Raw genomic sequence first — 15,758 nt, forward strand, 5'->3', positions numbered from 1 at the left:
CTTTTCTATATATTTATAGAGAAATACCTATTTTTCCCTCTCTCTACATATAAATATTTTTAGAAGAATACCTATTCAAATCTTTTGCTCATTTTTAAATTGGGTTATTTGTCTTTTTATTTTTGAGTTGTAAATGTTCCTTATGGATTTGGGATACTAGACTCTTACCAGATAGATGATTTCAAGTACTGTCTCCCATTCTATCAGTTTTATTTTCTCACTTTCTTGATGGTGTTCCTTGAAGCACAAAAGTTTTAAATTTTTTTTTAAAGATTTTATTTATTTGTTTGAGAGAGAGCATGAGTTGGGGGGAAGGGCAGAGGGAGAAGCAGACTCCCCTCTGAGCAGGGAGCCAAATGCAGGGCTCCATCCATTCCAGGACCCTCACCCACTGAGCCACCCAGGTGCCCCAAAAGTTTTTAATTTCGATGATATCCAATTTGATTGATTGATTGATTGTGCTTTAGCTGTCGTATCTAAGAAAGCATCTCCTCCAAGTTCAAAGAGACTAACCCGTATGTTTTCTTCTGCCAGTTTTATAGTCTCTTACATTAGGTCTTTGATCATTTTGACTTAATTTTAGTCAAGGGGTGTAAATTAATTCTTTTGCATGTTAGACATCCAGTTGTCCCAGCATCATTTGTTGAAAGATTATTATTTCCTCATTGATTTGTCCTGACACCTTCACTGAAAATCACTTACCCATAAATATATGGGCTTATTTCTGGACTGTCAAGTCCAATCCATTGATGGAACCACATAGTCTTGATGCAGAATGCCACCGCAGCTTTGTAGTAAGTTCAAATCAGGAAGTGTGACTCCTCTGACTCTGTTCTTTTCCAAGACTGTTTCGGCCATGCTGAAGCATGAATTACTTTCGTAGAAAGAAAAAAAAAATACTGTTAAAAAAATTTTACATGTTTAACTCATTCCAACCCCAACTTGTACCATTGTGAGGTTTTGGGGATCACCAGTCTCACCAAAAGTCAAGCTCATGGAGAGTGAAGATGGTGTCTTATCTACTTGAAAATACTTCCCATGGCCCCTGGCTTGGAGCCTAGGACTGTGGTGGGGTTGAGTATAGGCTGTATGCATCAATGAATGAGTGGACAATAAATGGACGCTGTTGAGTCACTCGTATAGTTCCTATTCTGATCAGAACCTGGACGAACACCCTTTACAAAAGACTTAGGAAATGCATTCATTAAATTCACGGTTACACCTCTATTGAGAAGTGTAGTCATGTGTTGTTTCACCTGAGGTTTCCATAGTTTATTACAGTCATTATAATGCTTGTCAATAAGAGAAAAATGTGCCCAAATTACTGGAGGAATTATGCGTGAATTGCATACTCAGGCATTCCACAGCCAGGGCCTGGCTTCAATCAATACTGTAACAATGACAGGTCTTATCAAAACATCAGAACTTGCTTAAGCTAAAAGATTATTAGCCTTTGAATTAGTACTCCAAACAGGGCTCTTAATTAATCTGCTAATGATTTTCTTTGTTTGGAGGGATTAGCCCTGATCAATCCTAATACAGGCTCCCAGAACAATATGCATGCATTTGTCCCTTAAATGGTCCTCTGTAGGGCTGGGGTTCGAGTCCGTGCCCTCGGGAGCACACGATCCAGGACTGGAGCTGGCACACACACCCCTCTTCGGAGTCAGGGGGCCAACGGCTGACTCAGGGGGCCCAGAGCAGGAGGGCGGGAGTGATTCTGGCTGGAAGGCAGGGAGGTGTCAGACCACATCTGGCCTTTGAACTGATTCTGGCCGCCTGCCTAGGATACTGTCAGGTGGAGACTGGAACGGGAGGGTTGCCGGCAGGGCAGACAAGGTGTTCTAGGCAGATGGAACGGCTAGAACACAGGCGTGTTCACGGGCACGCGCAGGCACCCATACACACTCTTGCGCTCAAACGCATCCTTCTCCCAAGACCTGGGCAAGTCAGAAACTGTCTGAAAGATGTCATTATGTCCACCTGAGTCAGCACACACAGCTCCAATTCCCACCAGGCTCTGGATTCCAGTTATCCTTTCCTCAAGAGGGCTTTCAATCTGCCATCCCCTGCCTTCCTTCCATCGACACCTCTCTGCTACCAGCTGGACATTATCCTTAGAGTCCTTATTCACTGCAAACTTTGGCACTATCAGGGGAGGCCCTGGGAACTGGGTCAGAGGTTACCGGTCCTGATGAAGTATGGGTGTTGCAAGATGAGGACTTTTCCACCTGCCCCTGTGGAGGCCTTTGGTTGTCCGGCTAAGCTGTGGGGGCAGGGAGAGCCTTCATCACACTGTGGACCCCTGATGGGCATGGGCATGTGTGGCTTGATCCAACATTTAAACTGTTGCTTAGCAACAGTCCCAAAGTGCTATCTTCCATTGATCAATGACAAGTATTTTTTGATCACATGTCTTTTGAAGTTTTTAATTGACCTATTACAAACATACATTAGGATGCACACGTCATTAGTATACAGCCCTGATGCATTTTCACCAGCTGAACACACCTGTGTAACCAGAACCCGGATCAAGACACAGAACGTGACCAGCACCACAGTGTTCCCTCCCCAGCACCACCTACTCCAAGTATCACCATTGTCCCCTGTGGTGACAGCATAGATCAATTTTTCCGATTTTGTACCTTATGTAGATGGAATTGTATAGTATGAGCTCTCTTGGCACTTACTCTTTTTTTTTCAATTGAGATATAATTGACCTGTGACATTCTATTAGTTCCAGGTGTACAACTTAATGGTTTGGTGTATATATATGTATTGCAAAATAATCACAAGTCTAATTACCACCTGTCACCATGCCAACTCACAATTTTTTTGTCTTGTAGTGGAAACTTTTAAAATTGGCTCTCTTGGCAACTTTCAAATACACAACACAATATTATTAACTATAGTTACTATGATGTACCCCATGACTTAATTTATTTTCTAACTGAAAGTTGGTACTGCTTGGCCCCCTTCACCCATTTCACCTGACCCCCCAACCCACACTGGCAACAACCAATCTATTCTCTGTGTCTGTGAGTTTTGTGTGGTTCTGTCCATTTGTTTGTTTTCTTTTTTAGATTCCACAGGTAAGTGAAATCATATGGTATCTGTCTTTCTCGGACTTACTTTACTGAGCATAATACCCTCAAGGTTCATCCATAGTACTGACTTTCCTGATACTCTTTTTCATTTATTGAGGTATAATTGACATATAACATTATATTAGTTTCAAGTGTATAGCAAAACACTTTGATATTTGTATACACTGTGAAATGATCACCACAATAAGCCTAGTTACCCTCTGTCACCATAGAGACATTGCTTTCTTGTGAGATTGTTTAAGACTTACTATTCTAGCAACATTTAAATATGCAATACAATAGGGGTGCCTGTTAAGCCACCCTTGGTGGGTTAAGCCTGGACTCTTGGTTTCGGCTCGGCTTGGGTCCTGATCTCAGGGTCCTGGCATCAAGTTTCCAACTCAGCCGGGAGTCTGCTTGGGATTCTCCCTCTCCCTCTTTTCCTGCCCCTCTCTGTGCTTATGCTCTCTCTCTCTCTCTCAAGCAAGTAAATAAATCTTTAAAAAATAATAAATACACGATACAATGCAATTGATTAGGGGCGCCATGTTTGAATGAATAGATTGGTCAAAGACTCTGGAGAGGGTGTTTGAAGGACTGAGTCTCATAAGGAACAGAGACTCACAAATGTAAAATGGAGTCAATCATGTGTTTTGGGGGAGCAGTATCTACGCTCCCGGGGAGGAGGAAGAGGGCAGGTGGCCTGCTGGAATGTGCTCTGGTCTAGGAGTTGGGAACTTGAATTTGAATTTGATATTTATCGGCTATCCCACCTTGGGAAATCTCTTTCCCTCTCTGGACCTCGGCTGCCTCCTCTGCAGGGTTGGAGGGGATAATAAGCCCTGACCTTTTCACCACCACAGACACCTTCTCCTATCTATACCTACCCCCCACTAATGCCATGGATATCATACTTTGAAAAATGTTTCCAACCCAGCGGATTGGGTTGGAATTACTTACATCAGATGTAAGTAATGATAAATTAATGATTAATGATTAATTTGTTTCCTCACTTTTTCTTAATGGAAGATGTACGGAGCAGACTCAGATCTGTAGCAGCGAGAAAGAAGTACCACCCCGGCTTGACAGAACTCCAGGGAAAAGCAGAGGTTCTTTATGGCTGAGTTACTTGATGGCAGCTTCCCGTCAGATAAATGTTCAAAGCCCGGCACGTCTGACGAATTACAGCGACTAGGTTGAAAACTGTCGTCCGAGTCTCTGTGCAGCCCTGCGCCCAGGAACCACAGATGAGACAGGCCATCACGAGCTTTCCTTCTGGCTCTCAGGAGCCAAGGGACTGCATGTGGCCCAGAACACGCGGGAATGGACTGCAGAGTCGAGGAGTGGGGACCCGCTCCCCTGAGGAGGGCCTCCTTCCCAGGGTCACCTCATCCCCCAACCCCACTCTGTGTCCACAGCTAGACAAGTCCTCAGGGGCCCGGGGCTCATGCTGTTCCAGGGGACTGTTTAGAAGGTACTAATGGAAGGGAATCCCCAGAGCACTGTGCTAATTGCCCTCTCAGCTCCAGACACCCCCACCCGTCTGGAGAGAGATTCTAGTGTCCTCTCCAGGAATGTGACCTGCTTCCTCCCTCTAGTCGTGGCTGCTCAGAGCTCAGGCTCTGGGGCCTTGCTCCTCTTTGTGCATCCCTAAGAGCTCTCTACTTTCCAGCCCTGCCCCCATTTCTGTCCCTGACCCACGAATGGGATGAAGCCCCATCATCCCATGAGGACAGACCTTGCGCTGGCTGGTTGGGTATAGCACTACACCTAGGAGAGATCAGAACCCATCCAGAGCTGGGAGCAGGGAGGAAGCTGGGAGGAGTAGAATCTGGTCTAAGAGAGCTTCTTGGCAAAGACATGACAGTGGAAGGAGGATGTGCAGGCAGAGCTAGATGGAAGGAGGTGTTGTGGGGGGGTCACTTGGCTCAGACAGTCTCCATGTGGGATTCTGGGCAAGATGGGGGTGTAGTTGCCCCTACAGGAATGAAGTAACCAGAAATTCTCTAGGGGACAGTGGCAATGGTGGTTGTGGGGAGGGCAACACGGTGTGGAGGCTAAGGACAGTGGTTTCAGAACTCAGCACACCTTGGTTTGAACCCCAGGGTTGGTTGTTATCACCTCGAAGATGGCCCAGAACTCAGCCTTGAACAAGGAGCTTCTGGAAAGGCTGGGAGGTGTGAAGGGTCACTCAGGGAGCTTTCTCAGGGTGTAGGCTCTACCCCTCCCTATTCTCACCCAGACGTAATTCAGACAATACAACTTCCAGGAAGGTTGACAATGGTATGGTGAAAAGCCATCCAGGTCATTCTAATCCATCCCTGACACTCTGTCTTTCTCCCCCAGAATAACTGTCCAGGAAGCCTATTGGAAAAGGAACAAGACAGTATTCCTTTGAATTAATTAGAACACCAAGAGCTCAGCCCAGCCCAATTCATCCAACTAGTACACTCATCCAGGACCTTTTTACTGAGTTTCTATGCTGGGCCGGACTCTAGGGTCATGTCAGAGACCCAAAACCCAGCTCTCATACCATCCATGGTGGGGAAGGCAGCCCAGAGCAGAGACAGTGCAGTGTGGTGACGGTCTGTGATAGGGAAAGCCCAGAACACTCTAAAATCGGGGCAGTCTTGGAACATTAAGGAAGGCTTCTTGGGGGAAGAAAAGGATGGTGCCAGGAGCCAGCCAGGAGGGTGGGAAGGCCTTTCAGGAGGAGGCTACCCTGCACAGCCTAGAGGTGAGAATGGAACTGTTCAGGGAAGTACAAGTAGTCCCAAGCTCAGCTTGCATGGTGTGAGAGGATTGGGGCAGGGTGGGGGGGTGGGGTTTATTCTGTGGAGGGAGGGGGTGCAGACAGGGAAGGGTTCTGAGGGAGACTACAGGGCCAAGGTTGCTCTGGGGAATAGGTGGGTCTGGAAAGAGAAGTCTGTAGGGTGAGGGGGTAGCTACATTGGCTGTTCGGGGCATCGGAGCAAAAGATGCTGAGGGCCTGAATAAAAAGAGTGTCCATGGGGCCAGAGAAGAGGGGCTGGGTTCCTCATAAACACAACTCCAGCTGTGGCTGACCCCTCCTGAGAGGCCCGCTTCCCCCATGCAACAGGGGCTCCCACGGGGGCTTGTTCTGGAAGTTTTGTATCCAGCCTTCACCATCCGAGCTATGTCCATGTGGCCGTCCAGGTTTTCCTTGCTTTTTCCTCTCTCTGCTTCTTTCCCCTCTGTCCCTCCCCAGCCTTCCTATTTCATTAGCTTTGTCCTTAAACCTCCTCTCCACTTGCTGGAAGCCCATCTCTCCTCCTGTGTGGGGAAGGTCCACCTCTGTTCGGTCCATTAACCTCCTCAAACCCAAAGGCCTCCCCGTCCCCACCTCAGTCAGTCCCTCCCGTAGCCACAGCCTGGAGCTTGCCTTTCCTAAAATGCCCAGCCTGGAGGCTGGATCCCAGCTCCTCCCTCCTCCCTGGGCACAGAACACCATCTGTTATCCCATCCCTCATCCCTCTCTCCACCTGCACATTCTTCCCCAGCTCCTCCCATGAGCCCTGAAACCCACTCTGGCCTCTCCTTCTGTCTCCCCTCCCATTCGCTCCTATCCACTGCTTTTGGCTTCCACAACTCCCCCAGAACATTCTTTGAGCCATCCCAGAAGGACCTCAACATCTGACCCCATCTCATCATTTCTCTCCCAACCTGCTCCCCCTCCAGGGCTCCTCATCTTAGTAAAGGGCAGCAGGGCTCAGCTACACACCTCGAGTCACTCTGCCCTTGTCCCTCCCTCAACCCTACATCTCACCACTCACAAAGGTCCCTGGAGTCTCCTCTGTAATGTGCCCAGAAACCATCTTCACGCTGTTATGTGCCCAGCACTTACCCGTAAGTTCTTGGTTTATTTCCTCTCTCTCTCTCTTTTTTTTTAAGGTTTTTATTTATTTATTTGACAGAGAGGGACACAGCAAGAGAGGGAACACAAGCAGGGGGAGTACGAGAGGGAGAAGCAGATGCGGGGCTCAATCCCAGGTCCCTGGGATCATGACCTGAGCCAAAGGCAGACACGTAATGACAGAGCCACCTGGGTGCCCCTGGCTCATTCTTTCATGCATTCGTTCAAGAACCATTTCTTGGAAAGCCCATCCTGGGCAGCACTGATTGACTCATGTTCAAGAGTCCCACTCAGATGCCCCACCTGACACATGACTTCTCTCATCCTCATACCAGTGACTGACCTGAACTCCATCCTTATTGACCAGCTCTGTCTTACCTCCTAAGTTGCCCAGGAGTTTGGCTGCTCCTCCTCACTGCCATGTCTGGTTTCTGCTGGGCTCATCCTAACTGTCTGTGGCAATTAGATGAGTTGTGATGGGTATGAAGGCTCAATAGCGCAGTAATGGGGAAACCATCTGATCTGGGGCTGCTGGGGGGGAATGGCAAGACTAGAATTCCTTTAGGAACATTTATTAATGTATGTACTCAATAAATATTTATTAATTATTAGTGGTGTGCCAGGCACTGAGCTAAGCCCGAGAGACACATCAGGAAGTCAACCACACATAGGTGCCCTTTCTCTCCAGAAGCTTACAGTTTAGTCAGGGAGACATTCATCATATAAACGTCATAATTATGACCAAGGCAAGTGCTCCACCAGGGTGGCCCATGATGGTCAAGTATGTCCTCTCTGTGGAAGTCACATTAACACTGAGATCTGAAGGATGAACTGAAAGAAGACAGGAGGGATGAGTATCCCAGGTAGCAGGGCCAGCATGTGCAAAGGCCCTGGGGTGGGGAGGGGAAGAAGTAGAAGCAATACATGGGACAAGAAGTTCCGCACACCGCACCCTTTTGTGCTTTAACTATAAAATAACATAACACAAAATTCACCATCTCAGCCAACTCAAAGGCTGCAGCTCAGTAGTGCTGGGTAAATTCACAATGTTGTGCAACCACCACCGCTCTCCAGTTTCAGAATATTTCATTAACCCCACGAGGAAACCCTATACTCATCAAGCAGTCACTCCCCATCCCTCTCCCCCCACCCCAGTCCCTGGCAACCACTCACAGGCTGTACGTCTCTATGGATTTGCCTCTTCTGGACATTTCACACCAGGGGGCTCACCTGTTTGGGGCCTTTTGCGTCTGGCTTCTTTCCCTCGGCAGTAATCTAAAACATTCATCCACGTCATAGCATGAACTGGGCCACATGGGAACTCCGTTGAACTTTTGGAGGAACAGGACACGCTGATCATTGCGTTCGTGTGACATGACTTAAATTCAAGCTGTGGCGGTAAGACAAGGGTGATGGTGACATCTGAGAGGAGACACTGTGATTTTCCAATATTTTCAGTTTCTTTTCGTGTCCTGTCATTCACGTTGCTTAACGTGGAAGAGAGGGGCTCCTGGGTGGCTCAGTTGGTTAAACGCCTGCCTTCGGCTCAAGTCAGACCTCAGAGTCCTTGGATTGAGGCCTGCATCTGGCTCCCTCCTCAGTAGAGAGTCTGCTCATCCTTCTCCCTCTGCCCCTCTCCCCACTCACTGTCTCTCTCTGGCTCAAATAAATAAATAAAGGGCTGGGAAAGGCCATCTAATCAACCCCCCTTGGAACTGAGAAACCAGCCCCCAGAGTCGGCCCTGCCGGGCAGGGGATCTCTGCCAGTTTTGTTCTGTGAAGTATCCAAGCCTAAAACAGTGGTTGGCACACGCCTAGTGCTCAATAACTATTTGTTGCATGAATAAATAAATACAATGAAGTGTTTCAAGTGCCCTAAAGTCCCAAGAAAATGAACATTCATCAGCTAGAACCAGAGAGAATGGGCCAACATTGCAGCCAGAAGGTGGGTAGTTAGATAAAGGGAGGACTTCCCAGAGCCATGGGCTCTCAGCCCCTGGGGAAGTGAACACTCACCACAGGCAGGCACTCGGACATTTGTTTACCTGGACGCTGGGAGAACCTGTACGGCTTTGGATTCCATAGCGAGACAGCCTAGGAGGTGGAACCAGGATCCACCCCCAGGCCTCTGGATGCCCAGGCCTTGCTCCTTTAGTGGGAACAGCAGTCCCTCCCTCCCAAGGTCAATGCTCCTCTTCCAGCTGAGTATGTCTAGGGGTGGGGTCAGCCCAAGAGACTTCCAGGGGGCTCTCAGAGGCATTGCAGGGAGTCCTCGGGTCTCCCTTCCCCCAGCAGAGGCCAGAAGGAGGAAGGTAGGATGGCAGCAGAGCGTGAAAATTGGAGGCTGATATTGAATTGCAGCAAAATGAGCGGAGGATTAGGTGCCGCACCTGGACCCACCCCCGGAGAATACCAGGGCCTGGGCTGGCTCTCGTGAGAAGCTGGCAGGCCCAGTACCAGGAGGAAATCTGGCTGGATGAACAGGGGTCACAAGGAGGTGGCTGAGGCCACCAGCAGGAAACGCAGTTGTTTCCGCTGAGGTCTTCCCGTCCAGGGTCTCCCACCCAGGCCTGGGCATTCCACATTCACCGAGCTCCTCTTGGGTTCTGGGGCCAGAGCTGGAGGAGATCAGAACCAGGCTGGGATGCCATCCCAGCCCTCTGCCTTCAGGGACTGTGATGGAGAAGGGGAATAGGAACACACAGAGCACCCAGGATTCTGGGGAGTAGGGGTGGAGGAGGCTACTTGGATCAATTCAAGGAAGGCTTCCTGGAGGAGGGTGAAGGGTGTGGGGCTGGGTTTGGATTAAGGAAGATCTGAGTTTGAATCATGACTTAGCTACTTCCTAGCTATTTTGACCTTGGGTAAACAGTTCATTCTACAAACCCTCATTTGAGTGTTCTATGCCCGTCACATGTTAAGCATTGCGACTATACGGGTGGATTTGACATGGTTCCTGTCCTCAGAGCTTAGCCACTCAGCCTGGACAGCCAAGTCTGTGCCGTCAGGGAGGTGAGGCAGGGGGCTCTGGACTGGGGGCCGAGGCGGTGGTAGCCATCTTCATGTCCTTTACCCTAATCCTTAAAATGGGGTTGGTACCCGCTTCACCACATAGTTGAAATGACTGGTTGAGAGGAGTGTGAGCCCAGGATTTCACACAATGGACTTGCAGGGCGGGTCTCAAGGGGAGGTGTGAGGCGGGCAGAGGCTGAAGCCTGGGAAGGACATGAAGGGGTGAGGCACCAGGGTGGGAGGAAGGTGCGCATGAGGGCACGGTGGGGAGGAGAGGGACCTGGCCCAGAGCCTGACCCAGGCCCTGCGAGTTACCTAGTCCCTGGAGCCCACAGAGCCCTCATTGGACGCAGGCACCCGGCAGCCAGGGTGGCTTAGCTGTGGCTGTTTTGAGTGGGGAATTAAACAGGTTTGGGTGACCTTTGTGAGCAAGGTGGTGGGGCACTGCCCATAACCCTTCCAGCTCATTACCACTCCTTCCCTGGCAATGACTCCAGCGTGCCCTGGCATTCACAGACCCTCTGTCTCCCTGTAGGGCAGAGACACCAGCTCTCCTGGTCACCTGGAAAATACTTTCCCCCTCTGCCCTCGAGTCCTGTGGAGGTGACCCCCAGGGAACCATGGGGCCATCCAGGCACCCTTGGGGGCACCTGGGTGGCTCAATAGCTTAAGCTTCTGCCTTCAGCTCTGGTCATGATCCCAAGGTCCTGGGATCAAACCCCACATTGGGTTCCCTGCTCAGCGGAGAGTCTGTTTCTCCCTCTCCCTCTATCCCTCTGTGCCCCACTCTTTCTCTCTCAAATAAATAAATAAAACTTCAAAAAAAAAAAAAAAAGCTGCCCTTGGCTCTTTGGGGCCTCAAGCCTGGCCGCCTCCCCCCTCCCTCCCTCCCCGCCCTGCCTCCCTGTCATAGAGGATGAAGCTGAGGACTAGGAGGGATTCAGTCAAGGAAGGAGCAGTAAGCCCTCTGGCAGCAGCCCGCCCCCAGCTGGTCTCCCTGCTGCTAGCACCCACAATGGTTCCCAGCTGCCCCCTGTAAGGAGGCTCCATTAGCCAGGGCCTGGGCTTCTCCATGCTGCAGACCTAGCTGTATCGGTTCCTATTAGACCGTTTGTCCAACCCTCCCCCTCATGCAGCAGCTCTTGCTGCCCCAGCTTCCCCGGTGTTTGCTCAGCTTCTGTGGGACTCCCTCAAATGACTGGGAACTCCTGATTTCATGAGACAGGGTGACTGAAAGGTCTCCCCGTCCCCAGCCCCTACTCACACCCGATCCTTTTCAAATGAGAACAGACTTGTTCCTGACCCTTCCTTACCCCAACAGAGCACAAATGCACACTCCCCTTTCCCACCCAAGCTCTGAGTTCTCTCCTAAAGAATGCCATGTGGCTGCAACACAGAGGGTGTGGGACAGGGATGGGGGGGAGTGCTTGATGGACAAGAGATGTTTTTGCTCATTTATTCACTTGATGAGCACTTATCAAGTACTCATAATATGCCAGGCCTTGTGCTAAGTCCCAGGGGTATGACAGAGAGCAAACCCAGATGGGGTCTCCCTGCATCTGGGAGTTCACAATCCACAGGGGGAGTCAGACATGAGCAGATCATTATAAGCCTCTGAGCGATAAGAGAGGGCAAGGCACACCATGGGGTGGGTGGTCCTAGGAGCGCGTGTTACTGGGGCTACAGGAAGCCTTCCCCAATGAGAAAGTGATTTTTTAAAAAAGATTTTATTTATTTATTTGACAGAAAGAGATCACAGGCAGAGAGGCAGGCAGAGAGAGAGGAAGGGAAGCAGGCTCCCTGCTGAGCAGAGGGCCCGATGCTGGGTTTGATCCCAGGACCCTGGGATCATGACCTGAGCCAAAGGCAGAGGCTTTAACCCACTGAGCCACCCAGGTGCCCCAAAAAGTGATTTTTGAGCCAGGATCAAAAGCAGTATTTTTCAAACTGTGAGCAGCAACCCATTAGTGGGTCATGAAATCAATTTAGTAGTTGTGACCTAAATTGCTTTTTTAGTGAAATAGAATAGGAGTTTAAAGCCTCAGAGTGAGGAACTATTGTTTGGGAAATGTAAGTTTTAGTTATCTATAGCCATACCTATGTCTATATCATCCATCTACCTGCTGAGATCTTGTCTGTGGGTTAGCGTGTCAAGTGTGTTCCTGCAGGCCTCCATCAGAAAGACTGGCGAGCCCCTGGCCTGGAGTTTGAGGAAGAGTTAGCCATGAGAAAGTGCTGGTGACATGTGTCCCAGGCAGTGGGCACAAAACTTAAGAGGACCCAAAGATGAAGGGCTTGGAAGGAGGATGTGCCAAGTTTACTTGTCCTGTGGGCAGTGGAGCTCTTTGAGGCTAAATGAGATCCCTGTGCCCCAACCCCTGGGAAGGATTCTGAGGGCAGGAAGCTGTCTTTGAGTTTCTCCAGGAGCTGGAGATACAACTGTTCTTGCCTCGACCAGGGCCCATGCCAATTAGGACTGCCTGGCCTTTGAGGTGGGGTTTGGAGGACAAAGGTACCAGTCAATGGAGGTAAAGCCTGAATTTCTTTCTTTCTTTTTTTTTACTTTTTTAAAAAATTTAGGGGTGCCTGGGTGGCTCAGTGGGTTAAGCCTCTGCCTTTGGCTCAGGTCATGATCTCAGGATCCTCCGAGCCCTGCATCAGGCTCTTTGCTCAGCAAGGAGTCTGCTTCCCCCTCTCTCTTTCTGCCAGCCTCTCTGCCTACTTGTGATCTTTGTCTGTCAAATAAATAAATAAAATATTTTTTAAAAATTAAATTCAATTAATTAATATATAATGTATTATCAGTTTCAGAGGCAGAGGTCAGTGATTCATCAGTCTTATAAAACACCCAGTGCTCATTACATCACTTACCTCCTTAATGTCCGTCACACAGTTACCCCATCTCCCATCTCTCTTCTCTCCAGCAACCTTCAGTTTGTTTCCTATGATTAAGAGTCTCTTATGGTTTGTCTCCTTCTCTGATTTCATCTTGTTTTATATTTTCCTCTCTTCTCTTATGATCTTCTGTTTTGTTTCTTAAATTCCACATATGAGTGAGATCATTTCTCCAAAGAAGACACCCAAATGGCCAACAGACACATGAAAAAATGCTCCACATCACTCAGCATCAAGGAAATACAAATCAAAACCACTTTTTGATTGACTTACTTCACTTAACATAATACCCTCTAATTCCCTCCACTTTGCTGCAAATGGCAAGATTACATTTTTTGATGGCTGAGTAGTGTATGTATATATATATACATATATATATGTACATGTGTACATATATATATACACAATGTATGTATATATATATACATATATATACATACATATATATGAAGAGATATATATATATGAGAAGATATAGATATAGATATATATGAAGATGTGATATATATATATATATCACATCTTCTTTATCTGTTCATCCATCAATGGACATCTGGGCCTTTTCCATAGTTTGCCTATTACGGACATTGCTGCTATAAACATTGGGGTGCAGGTGCCCCTTTGAATCACTACATTTGTATCTTTGGGATAAATCCCTAACAGTGTAGTTGCAGGGTCATAGGGAGCCCTAATTTCAACTTTTTGAGGAACCTCCATGCTATTTTCCAGAATGGCCGTACCACCTTGCATTCCCACCAACAGTGTAAGAAGGTTCCCCTTTCTCCCCATCCTTGCCAATATTTATTGTTTCCTGACTTGTTAATTTTAGTCATTCTGACTGGTGTGAGGTGATATCTCATTGTGGTTTTGATTTGTATTTCCTTGATGCTAAGTGATGTGGAGCATTTTTTCATGTGTCTGTTGGCCATTTGGGTGTCTTCTTTGGAAAAATGTCTGTTCATGTCTTCTGCCCATTTTTTTTATTGGATTACTTGTTCTTTGGGTGTTGAGTTTGATAAGTTCTCTATAGATTTTGGATACTAGCCTTTTATCTGGTAAGACATTTGCAAATGTCTTCTCCCATTCTATTGGTTGTCTTTTGGTTTTGTCAACTGTTTCATTTGCTCTGCAGAAGAGTTTTACCTTTTTTAAAAAATGATTTTATTTATTTATTTATTTGAGAGAGAGCAGGAGTGAGAGAGAGCATGAGAGGGGAGAGAGTCAGAGGAAGAAGCAGACTCCCTGCTGAGCTGGGGGCCCAAAGCTGGACTCCATCCTAGGACTCCAGATCCACTACCTGAGCCAAAGGCAGTCACTCAGCCAACTGAACCACTCAGGTGCCCAAAAGCTTTTTGTCTTGATGAAGTCCCAATAGTTCATTTTTGCCTTTGTTTCTCTTGCCTTTGGAGACATGTCAAGCAAGTGTGGCCTAGTGTGGTGTAAGGAGATGGTCGTTTCATTCTTCTGCATGTGGCTGTCCAATTTTCCCAACGTCATTTGTTGAAGAGACTTTTTCCATTGGATATACTTCCCTGTTTTGTCGAAGATTAGTTGACCCTAGAGTTGAGGGTCCACTTCTGTGTTCTCTGTTCTGTTCCATTGATCTATGTGTCTGTTTTTGTGCCAGTACCATACTGTCTTGATGATGACAGCTTTGTAATAGAGCTTGAAGTCCATAATTGTTATGCCTCCAGCTTTGGTTTTCTTTTTCAACATTTCTTTAAGCCCAGCTTCCGTATCAGACAGACCTGTATCCAGTGGAGCTCGTTTCCTCCACTTAACCAACCTGGTGATCTCAGGCAACTTTTACAACCTCTCTGTGCCTCAGCTTCCTCCTATATAAAATGGAGCTCATGAGACTCAACCCCAAAAGTTCTTGTAAGGACTTAGTCTGAAACCCAGATGTCCCCAGGCCTTCAATTCTCTGGGTTCCCCCTTTGCTTTCAAATAGAATAGAGTTGCCAGACTTAACAAATAAAAATACATGACACCAGTTAGATTTCAATTACAGATAACATAACTTTTCAATATGAGCATGTCCTAAATATTGATTAGAAGTATATATGCTAAAAATGTATTCATTATTGGGGCGCCTGGGTGACTCAGTGGGTTAAAGCCTCTGCCTTAGGCTCAGGTCATGATCCCAGAGTCCTGGGATTGAGCCCTGCGTCAGGATCTCTCCTCAGCAGGGAGCATGTTTCCTCCTCTCTCTCTCTGCCCACTTATGATCTCTGTCTGTCAAATAAATAAATAAAATCTTAAAGAAATGTATTCATTATTTATCTGAAATTCAAACATACTTAGGCTTTGTGTACATAGAAATCCGACGGCTCACACTTTGTCCCCCAACTGCATAGACTTGACACCTACAATACTTCTCAGGCCCCCTGAGGCACTGAGCCCCAGGCTCCCACCCCTCCTGCCACCACTGCCTGGAGCTGCTCTCATTGCTCTGTCCCACTTCACCTGACCATGGATCGGCCCTGTCCCTTTTCCTTCAGTCCCTGAAGTCCCAGCCTCACAGGCTGTGGTGTGTGACCCACTTTTACTGACCTTGTGAGAATGGAGGGCATTTGCAGCTCAGCTCAGAGCAGGAAACACACCTTATGTCATCTGTCAGGCAACACCAGTCCTGAATTCTGTCCCTGTCCTCCCCATGGGACATCCTCGCTGGCCTAGCTCCCGGCACACACCCTCTTCCCACCTCCATTTTTCAAGGGTCTCAGCCCCTCCTTCAGGCCACTAGTAGATGACACACATACCCATATTTTCCCAAGAAACAACAGCCAGGTGTCTTATGGGACCTAGGAAAGGAAGAGTCCCCAAGGTAGATAAACAGTGTTATGTCTGATTACTGAGACCGGGGCCACATGATTGCCAGGCATGTGTAA

The 15,758-nt window shown here is 48.0% G+C and overlaps 1 long non-coding RNA gene across 2 annotated transcripts; it reads right to left on the minus strand.

The window, feature by feature from the left end:
• Positions 1-414: 414 nt before the first annotated feature.
• Positions 415-9,409, minus strand: LOC116592427. 2 transcript variants are annotated; one of them, XR_004286484.1, is made up of 3 exons: positions 9,006-9,409; positions 8,191-8,350; positions 415-874 (listed from the first exon to the last, which is right to left on the minus strand). It is a non-coding gene; the product is annotated as an uncharacterized LOC116592427 (long non-coding RNA). The 2 variants fall into 2 exon arrangements; XR_004286485.1 differs by lacking the exon at positions 415-874 and adding an exon at positions 7,341-7,791.
• Between the last annotated feature and the right edge of the window lie 6,349 nt (positions 9,410-15,758).

The sequence above is a fragment of the Mustela erminea genome, chromosome 6, assembly GCF_009829155.1.
Source record: "Mustela erminea isolate mMusErm1 chromosome 6, mMusErm1.Pri, whole genome shotgun sequence".
Taxonomy (NCBI): Eukaryota; Metazoa; Chordata; class Mammalia; order Carnivora; family Mustelidae; genus Mustela; species Mustela erminea.